Below are 10,990 nucleotides of genomic sequence, written 5' to 3'. Positions count from 1 at the left end.
GGGCTGAGCACTGATATGTGGTATTGAATGTGTGTATCCTCTGACAGACGAACAGATGCTATATATGGCAGTTAACTGTTATCTGTACTGTATAATGTTAAGTGTGCCACATGACTTGCTCACACATATCGTTTACTTGACTTCCAGGCTTATGGCTCATCAAAGGAATCCCTCCTACACAGGCGCAGAGGAACAGGAAATCCACCACAGCACTTTACCCTGCTGTTTTCCAGGGCCAGCCAGCACCAGCATGAGCATACTGCACTGTGGCAAAATATTGTTCGTCGGGTAAATGAAATAGGCATGCATAACCGGACATATGTACGCCATCACTGCAGTGATTTAATTAGACATGTCCGGCGGCATGCGTCTGATATCCATAGAAAACAGCTTGCCACAGGTGGTGGGGTGGCCATACATCCCCCCCTCACCAGAGTGGAGGAACTGCTCCTAAGTGTGGTGGCTCCTGGCCTACAGCAGCAACTTCAGACATGTGTCATCATGGAGGCCGGAGCCACCCAGCATGGTGACATGGAACGTGTAGGTAACATGCCCTAGCTGTAGACTACTGTTACCTGTATTGTTAGATTATGCATATGTGAGATGTGTACTGTGTTTAGCAGTTGTGCTGCCTATTGTGTGCAATACTGATATTTTGAATAGTATCCATACACCTATGCCTGTTGTTCTACTGTAGTTTAGCACACTCACAGTAGCAATGCCACAGTTCTGGCCACTGACAAACTGTGTCATATTCTTGTAGGTCCCTCTGGTGTGACAGCAGTGCAGACGGTACATGCTGGTGAGTGAGTTAACACTTTAAAATTGGTATTGAAATGTGCATGTCATAGGTAAGGTGTAGGCCATGTACACATAACACACCTACGCATAAGGCATGCTGTGCATGTTTGCTGTGAGACGTTAAACATCTCAGTAAAGTCAGTAGCTGCCTCAATTACATGCAATGCACAGAGCACCAGACACAAATGTGGCAACACTGTACTGCACATTGGATAGGCATAGTTGACACACATGTACACAACATAACATGTTTGTCATACGCAGTAAACCTCAACATGCTACACATAGTGTAACCGGACACCCGCTGCCAGGTCACACTTTAGTATCCCACATGTCATCCACACACCACACATAATATACCTGAGGTGTAGTGGCCTAGCATGGGGCTGTGCAACACTCTTCAAAACAAAACACAGTCATGTTAGGCAATGCTCCCTATTGGGCACATCACACACCCTTGTGCAATGTGGCTGTGTAATTGTGAACTTAGCCACGCCACTGCAGTTCAGGTACAGCATGCTAGGTGGTGGTCTAGCACACTTTAGTGGCCTTGAGTGACCACATGATGCATGATGATGATGGATAATGGTACTACACCCCATACAGTTACAGTGACCACAGTACTACACATAGCTGTCATTTCTTTGCACCTCCATGTTGTGTGTGTGCACACATATGCACCTATACACATTATGCATAGCATGTTGTGTGTGTGCAAACATATGCAACTATACACAATATGCATAGCAGTCGCATTCTGTACAAAGTGACACATATTTGTCCTGCAATTATATTGCGTATATAGGTCACATGACACACATCGGGTATGTGTGATGTTGAATGTTGCAGTCATGTACCATGCAATGTCATGGCTGGCACTGGCATATCTGGAATATGACCCACACTCACCATAACCAGTGTACAATGGCCATGTCCAGGATTGGTATTCCATCACGTATACATGGACCACTCATCCCGTGTGTGTACATAGCGTGCATGTGCTACACCTGTGTCCACAATTATCTACTTCAGACACAGACACTGCATTCAGACATGGACATCCATGTGACACACAAATAACACATGCAGCCATGGTATGTATACCTGTGAATGATGGTGCACAGGACATTGCAGAGCTTATAATACTTGCACAGAAGTGTTATGTCCTTGTACACATTGTGTTCCAGGGTGTAGACAACCACTGAACATGTACACACATGCACCACAGCCATGTACACTGTCATTAACTATGGCTGTCTACACTCGCACTGCATGGACTTGATCAACACATATTCTGCATGCTGACATGTGTGATGTGACTGTTTGCCTTGTGATACTGTCACCCACCTTCAACCACTATTGAGTATGTTTTGGATTGCTGTGTGTGAGTATCTGCTGAAGTGAGGAGTGTGCATGTGTTCCTGTTTGCATGTGTGCATGTGTTCATGTGTGCATGTGTGCATGTGCAGGTGTTCATGTGTGCATGTGTGCATGTGTTCATGTGTGCATGTGTTCATGTGTTCATGTGTGCATGTGTGCATGTGTGCATGTGTGGATGTGTCCATGTGTGCATGTGCAGACCGTAAAGTGTGTTTCCTGTCTTCCTCTCAGAGGTGCTGAGTTAGGGGATGGCGAAAGCAGCAGGCGACCTGAAGCCAGTGCCACGAATAGTGGTGATGATGACACATATATTTTGGCACAGGAAGATTTGACAGGGTCTGTCATTGGTCCGCCAATCGACAGTACACAGTGTTCAACCCCATCTATGCGCACACTCATACTGTCAATACATCCCTCACCACCAATGGCCATAGGCGAGGGACAGCATACAGTTGGCATTGACCAGGAGAGTGTGGTACCCATGGCACTTGCATCCTCTCACAGCAGCCATAGCCGTAGACCTGGAATGGTACCACATAGGCGGAGGTCCAGGGGTTCTCGGGGGAGCACCACTGGTTGTATTGCCCCTGGCAGGCATGCCCTCACAGGTCTTACGATGACCAGTATGTTCCGGGCTGTAATGCAGACTCTGGCACGTATGGAACAGTACACCAGGCAGGGACATAGGGCGCAGAGGGCACATTAAACCGCTATCAATAACAGCATCCGTGACCTTGCCTGTGCCATCCGGAGTTACACCGAGGTTGTTGATAGACATTAGGGGGAGACATTAGATGCCCTCCACAACATGTCTTCTATGAGCCAGGACCGTGCGGGAAGGTTGCAACGTTGATGCGGGCACATGCCAGCAACAGCAACAGCTGGCAGTGGTTGCGGACGGCCCACACTTCACAGCTGCTCCTGTAGTGGAAGTACCAGCCCAAGCAATGCTGGGGCTGGCCTTTCCATTGACCGACCCAGTAGCCATGTGCACGTGGCTCTGGCCAGTCCCAGCAGGGACATGGGTCCAGTCGTCATACCTCTGCCTCTGATGACAGTACCCAGTCAGGGTTGGGACCCAATACTGTCCATAGCACCCATGCCAGGCACAGGTACTGTGCCCATGGCTGGAGACAGTGATCTGTACAGCCTAGCAGGTACTGTCTGTGGCTGTCCCACAAACTACCATATATGGCAGCCACATGGTAGAGATGTGTGCATGCAGAAACACACACATTATGCAAACAACTAGGGCTTACACATACACACACACATTACATCAACATTGGCCCATGCTGTACTGTTGTCCCTCACACACACACACACACACACACACACACACACACACACACACACACACACACACACACACACACACACACACACACACACACATGTTGATTGGATGGGTCAGTGTCAGGCTCTGGCAAACAACAAAACACCCTGTGCATATGATGATATCTGTGCCACCTCCTGTCATCTGCATTATTGATGGAGGGACAGGCTAACATGGTGCTGATGCACAGGGTGACACTATAGCAGTGTAGCAATAATAGCAAGTTGTCAGCAAGGAAGTGTAACTACATCCTTGTAGGTATATCTGAGCAGACATTATGCATCAAAGCTCTGATTGTCAATGTAGCATTGTTTACACCACTGTTAGGTCTGAGTATGTATTATCCACCCATGTGCCACTTGGCTGAAGTGTAATGTGTTGCCAGCATGTGTTAGTGAGTGGACAGTACGTGTGTGATGTGTGCAGTACAGATTAGCAAGTGTACATCTGTGAACATGGTGGGTGCACACTGTCTGGATGTACGTGCATAGTGGACACATGGGACATGTGGCATACCCTGTTGTACACATTATTAACATCTCATAGCATCTTTCAATGGCCAGTATGCATTCTACTACAGTTATGTACCAACATGGGTAGACCTGTGTATGACATGGGTTGACACTATGCTGTGGGTGATGCCGTTAATATCTGTCAATTATTTGCGGTCTGGTAGTATACACAACCTCAACAGCATGACTATAAGCAATCATTGGATGATGTCCTGACAAATGACACACAGTAGTAGGGAACCCAGTATCAATTGGATCCTTCCGGTGCTACACTATGACACTAACCAGTAGTAATGACTGCCACACATTACTGTGACCACACCTGTTTGTCATATAGCCCCCTTAGGTACATGCAGACACACTAGAGATGTGTCCATCCAAATCTGGAAATGCATGGATTGGCCTACAATGCATTCCTTGGATGGGATGCATATCCTACACAAGGGTATCATACAGACAACCTGTTGTCTGATACATGCTATATAGCAGTAAGCCGACTATGGCATAGTCATACTCATGTACTATACATACTATCCCATCAGTACCACACAGGTGGCAGCCCTCAACATGTATGTTGGGTACCATTGTGTACATACAGACCCATGTTATGTCATGTGTCCCTTGGTATCCACATATCCATAGGTATTGTGGAGTCCCAAAGTGTATCACATAAGACATTAGAGGCCTGAATGCATATCCACAAGGCAGTCATATACCTATAAAGACTGTCCATTCTTGTCAGACTTTGTTGTGTATGACCATGTCTGACATATACCCCAGGCATCTACCCTCACTCACACTACTCTTAAGTAACTGTCATGGGTGTGTGTGCCACAGAACACAACAGTGGACGGCCTTGTCACATACATACATATGTGATCTACGATCTGAGAAGCAGCGGCACAACCTGTCAATGGAAACAAATGTATTCACGTAGTATGCAGGCTTCACACCTATGTACTGATTGAGGGGACATGTACACATATATATTTGGCACGCAGATACCTGATGTGTGCAATGCACTTACTGTTGTAATCATACTATGTCATACCATAGTAAAAGCAAAAGCAACACTGCATTGACCAACAGTGACATACACACAGTGAGCATTTGCAGGATTTAAACCCCTATCTAACTATGTTATGATACTAGAGAGAGACACATTAACACAGCATGCTATTTGCTTTATTGATGAATCCAATAAACAGTAAAGTGCTGAAGTCCAATCAAAGTAAAAAATGTGGATGATGTAGGAAAAACAACGTTGGACACTGCTGGCAGCGTTTAAAACTTTTATTGATAAAATCACAAGATAAGCGCTTTCGGGATAGCCCTTCTTCAGATAAAGAAAGCAGATAAAATTAACTGTTTTTATACATACTAGTAACCAATCACATTCAGTAAAACACCCGCCCATTTTTTAATATAGGCTTAATAGGTATTACTTCATTCAGTCCAGGCCACCTGTTCGCCATCAGATTGACAATCCAAGTAGTTTCTACTAACTCAGTTTGAAGCTTAATATCACCCCCTCTAGTGCTAGATCTAATGTTTGCAATAGCCGTAAATTTAAATGTATGCTCAGGAAATAGAACCACATGTCTGCAAAGTGCATTCCTTTCATCATTATTCCTAATACTAGAAAGATGTTGAAGGATTCTGACCTTGAACATGCTGTTCGTCTTGCCACCGTAAAAACATTGGCATTGACAACATTTCTTAAAAACAGCTGTACACATGTAAAAGCCAAACAATGTAAAAAGCTGGTGTATTTAAAAAGTTCAGTACCTTTTCCTTGAGTAGTGCCAAGTTGAAGCACAGTCCCAGGTCTAAACTGTCAGCACACTGCCATGAAAGTTCCAATGGAGTGACTGAAAAAGCATCCACATTGAGTCAAACAGTCAAAATAGCCACAATGGTGAAACCAAACAGAAAAAAGTACAGCTGTTTTTAAGAAAAGGTTTTTTCGTGGCCAAGTGTGCTTTGACTTGATGGATTTATACACAGTGTGTAAACACACCAGCTAGTTTTATATAAGCTTTTTGAAAACACACTTGAAATGTTTGGTATTTGTTCACCTGTACTACCAGTACAACAAGGAAGTACCAAGTTTTTAAGGTGGCTTACTGTGACGTAAAACCTTTTGGGTTACCTTGAGCAAACTTTTTTATAATTAACAAAGACTGTTGTTTCATCCTACCATGGAGCCAGGTGGTTTTTGTGCATAACACAGGCAGTCAGGTCACTCCAAAGCAAGTACAGGACTGACACCATCATTGTCCATGCTGGTGTGTATAACATCAGACGTTACTCCCTGGACCACATGACATGATACACGGAGGAACACTCTGATCATGCAGCCCAGGCCAGCATGACCCAGACCTTGTCTAGCATCTTACACCCACCAATTATGATGTCACAGTATAAGGACACACATATCACATTTAACAGTTGCCTAACAAATTTGTTTAATTCATAGGGGATACAGTGTCTGTCAGCCTATGGTGACATGCTCAACATGCCACGTAGCTTCACTATGGACACCTTGCACCTGTCACCCTTGGACTTTGGAATGCTGGCTAAGGCTCTTGCTACCACCATAGTGCCTTTTTTAAGCAGGGCTCAGAAGACAAACACACCTCCATAGATATTACAGGTTAAATGAAACTAAGGGTAATGCTCCTCAACAACAGTTGTGTTAACCTCATATTGCGGCCACTAAGGACTCTCCTCAGTATGGAGGATAGTGATATCTGTGCACTGACAGACACCTGGTTCAGGCTCTCTTATGCACACCAGCACTACCAGGTTATGTTTCATACCATGCTGTCTGATAACAAGACTTGGAACAGACAACACAACTAGGAGGAGTATCCATATACATCACAGATACACACACCTCCGGGTTAGTAGCACTGCACAAAGCATCACAGACCATACATATAGAACTACCATTGTGCAATACTGCCTTTCAGTTTGTTGCCTGCTAGAGAACACACTCCCAAACTCAGAAACCACACTCGGCTTTCCTGGGAACTATGGAGAATATGAAGGTCTCCACAAACACCATTATATTGTGTGTCTTGATATACACAATTATTGACTGGGGATACTACTCAAGCCCCGACACCCTCACCCAACAGTCGCTACAATTTGTAGACACATATGCTATGGCACTACTAGTCAGCACAGCCACAAAGGGGAATACATATTGGACCTGATCATCACCAACATGGGGACTCTATGTTCCACATCAGCGATATACTCCTCATTGTTAAGGTCAGAACATACATGTATCTCACTGGACATACATATACCCACCACACACCCATCCTGGGTAATCTTGGTGAACTTCTCATGAGCCAACGTCTCACATCACCGAAGCAAGGTGGTATCCTTCAGAGACCCTGAGACAGTGGCAAATATGGCTCACACTGCTGCATCCTTTACATACACATTCTATGGACACCTAGTGGACTGCATGGATTGCGCTATCCCAAATAACAACAGGACTCACTACTCCAATGGCAGGGGACCTGTGTGGTAGACCCCAGCCATTAATAAGCTGTACAACATCAGGAGGAAGCTACTACATGATAGAGCACAATCCCAGACTGGGAAGGCATCTGTGATCCGTACTAGCAGACAGCTACGATCACTCATGAACTTTTCTAAGGGCCTCTTCTACCAGAATATTGCAACAGACACATAGGACTATCACACGGCCTTCTTCAGTTATGTCAGGAACCTGGGTGGACACTCACTGATATGCTGTGAGTTACTGCATACTGACTAAACCTACCCTGAACCCACTGGCATTGCCAACATACTGGCAAACAGGTTCAGTGCAGATGTCTCTCACCCATCCCCCCTAAGGAGCAACTATCCATCCCAACAGAGTATAACCTCCTTGACATCACACAGTAACAGGTGAGTGCTGCCCTCCCCAAAGCGTACATCACAGTATCAATGTGACCAGACGGTGTCCCAGCCTGCATCTTACACGAGCATCATGACAGACGCAACCCTCACATTACATCACTGTTCAATATCGAAGTTACCAGAGGATATGTACCCAAGGAATGGCATATAGTGACAGTGGTCCTGCTCCACACAGTTGGTGCCACAACAGACCACAGACAATATTGCCCTATAAGCCTAAGTAGCCTGTTCTGCAAAGCTATGGAGTGTATTGTCATGGGACTCATACACATAGACATCGGGAACCTACAGACACTGTGTCCTACACATTTCAGCATTGTTGTGGGCAGATCTTGCCTCTTGAACCTGTTTGTATTCTTTAAATGGCTAACAGGTCCATTGACATAGCGACGGCTGTCCACACAGCCTACCTGAACCCTGCAAAACCCTTCAACACAATAACCCACTGGGCCATTATGCATAGGCTCACCAGCAACGATATGGACACATATCTCACACAATGGATTGATACCTGGATCAGGGATAGCACCCACATGGTCAGAATTGCAGGTGCCATGTCTGACTATACACCAGTTACACATGGCATCCCACACGGCTCGGTACTGGGACCTCTCTTGTTCAGTATATATTTGTCTGACATACAGGCTACCACAGGGGGAATAAGGCTGAACATGTTTGCACTTGACTGCAAACTGGGTGCCATGATCAACTCTCCAGCTGCCACATGCATACTCAAACAGGGTCTCACAGAAATGGATAACTGGTGCCTGAGCCATTGCCTACAGCTAAATGCCATTAGTTGCATAGTCATCCCCTTTGGGAATAACAACATGCCCACACATTACCACATAGGTAGTACTCCATTACATACGGTAGGAGTTGTTAGGGGCTTGGGGACATGACTTGTTCATACCGTCACCTTTGACATTCACTTTGCCAAAGTGGTTGGACACACCTTCTATGTGGGCCACCTTATCCCATATGGTTTCACATCTAGATCGAGTGAGGTCATTGTGCCCATATACTCATCACATCCATGCTTGGGTACAATGCCACGTTTGGGGTGTACCTTACCCGACACCTGCAACAACTGTACTGGCCATGGAAGTTCCTCACCAAGCAGATCTAGGGACTCACACAGATGCCCTGCACAGTTCAGATGCAGTATCTCCAGCTCTACTCAGTCACTTACCACCTACTCGGATATGATGTGTGCCTGTTGTTTACAGATATACCCAACCCAGAATTACTGGACATGCTCCACCTCAGGATATCTGATTCCCTTGGAGCTACACACTCCAGGGATGTGTACCTGAGCACAGATGTTAATAGGACATTGTGGAGGGACAGATTCTTATCCGAGAGGCTCCACTCACTCCAGAATGTAATCTCAGCTTCACATAGGCAGAGCCACCCACTGACCACCTACTGGAGACATCTTGACAACTGTATAGGTGATCGTATGTTCACCCCTGGGATATCGTCTGTGTCTCTGCTAGACAGAGGCACACTAGCCTAAATGTACATGGGCTTTCTTGTGTGACCTACTATTCACACGCACAGTGCAGTAATCTGACAGGGTTGTGAATGCCAGACACACTCTGGCTAGGCTTGTACATGCCCTAGGGCAGATAGCCTAGTTTCGACCTCTGAACCTATGCTAATGTTCAGGATGCACAATGTTTATTGCTGATACTGTTTGCAGGTCTTTATCATCTTTGCTTTACCAGTTTCTATGAACAACTTCGATATCTGCAGAACATAGTTGATTATGTCAGGGTTCAACTATATTATAGATGTGTCTGTTGTCATATAACTGTGTGCACAGGGCGGACTGCTGTATAGTGACAGGTTCCTGGGTTAACACATGCAACTGCCAGATATGCGTGGCCCACTGCTGTACTCAGACATGGCCTGAGTGTGTGAGCATGCCCAGTTCTGCCATTCCGTGTTTTGTTGCCTGACATTTGTCTCATTTATTCAAGTGTGTGAGCACGCCCAGTGTGAGCTTTCAGTATGTTGCTATCTGAGGTCCACTACATTGGTTGCTGTGTGAGAACATGACCGATATTAACATTTATACTGTGTGTTGGAAGGTTCTGTTCTCACTGCAGGACTCACCTTTGTGTCATAACTTGACAAGGATTATGCTGTGCCTGCAGGGTTTCCATGAAATACTTTGCATAGACTTATCAACATTCCTTCATAGAGGCTGACCACTGCAATACTGTCATGGTTTAGTGGTTCAGTAGTTTGGCTATAGTGCACAGTGTCCTGGGTTCAAGGCCCATCACTGCTTTCTATTTTCATACTGAGCAGACAAGACTGCTTAAGGGCCCGTTAAGCAAATATGAGCATGTTGGCTTTGGTTCAGCAATGCCCTACTTAGACCAGGCTTGTCCGACATTGCTCAATATTCACCAACATTGCTGGACGTTGCCCAATATTACTGAACATTGACCACAGTTGTGCTAGTTGGTGTGTGCAATTTTGTTTGCATATACTACCTGGTGGTAAATGCTGTTTAGCACTGCTTTATATTGCTTTACACATGGCAATCATGCCTTAGGTGGTGCTGCAGGGCTGCCTATGTCGGATGCACATACTACACTCCCTGTACATGTTTGAAAGGAGGTAGTGTCAACTTAGGCATCCCTTTTATTATATGTGCGAGTCAGAAAGAGGTATAATTTCCAGAGTTCCTACTGAACCAGTGTATGTGCTATGCATTGCCTCTTTGCCAAGGCCAAAGCATACTGGGCACGTCTCCTTCTGCCTACTGGGGCAGGCTCAGGTTGTTCCTCTTCTGAGTCACACTCTGCCTGTGATGGCGTTGGCAATGGTGGGGGGCTGTTTGGCCCAGGCCTATGCTGGTCCTGCTGCATCTGTTTTCACAGGATCATATTATGTAGCATAGCACATACCATGACAATTTAGGTACATGTAGTTGGTGAGTACTGCAAGGCTCCACCAGATGTGTCCAGGCACCAGAACCGTGACTTGAGCAGTCCAAACACAT

Source organism: Protopterus annectens, chromosome 2.part0 (genome assembly GCF_019279795.1).
Source record: "Protopterus annectens isolate FY-2018-M chromosome 2.part0, PAN1.0, whole genome shotgun sequence".
Classification (NCBI taxonomy): Eukaryota; Metazoa; Chordata; order Ceratodontiformes; family Protopteridae; genus Protopterus; species Protopterus annectens.
Note: the sequence above shows the minus strand (reverse complement) of the source record.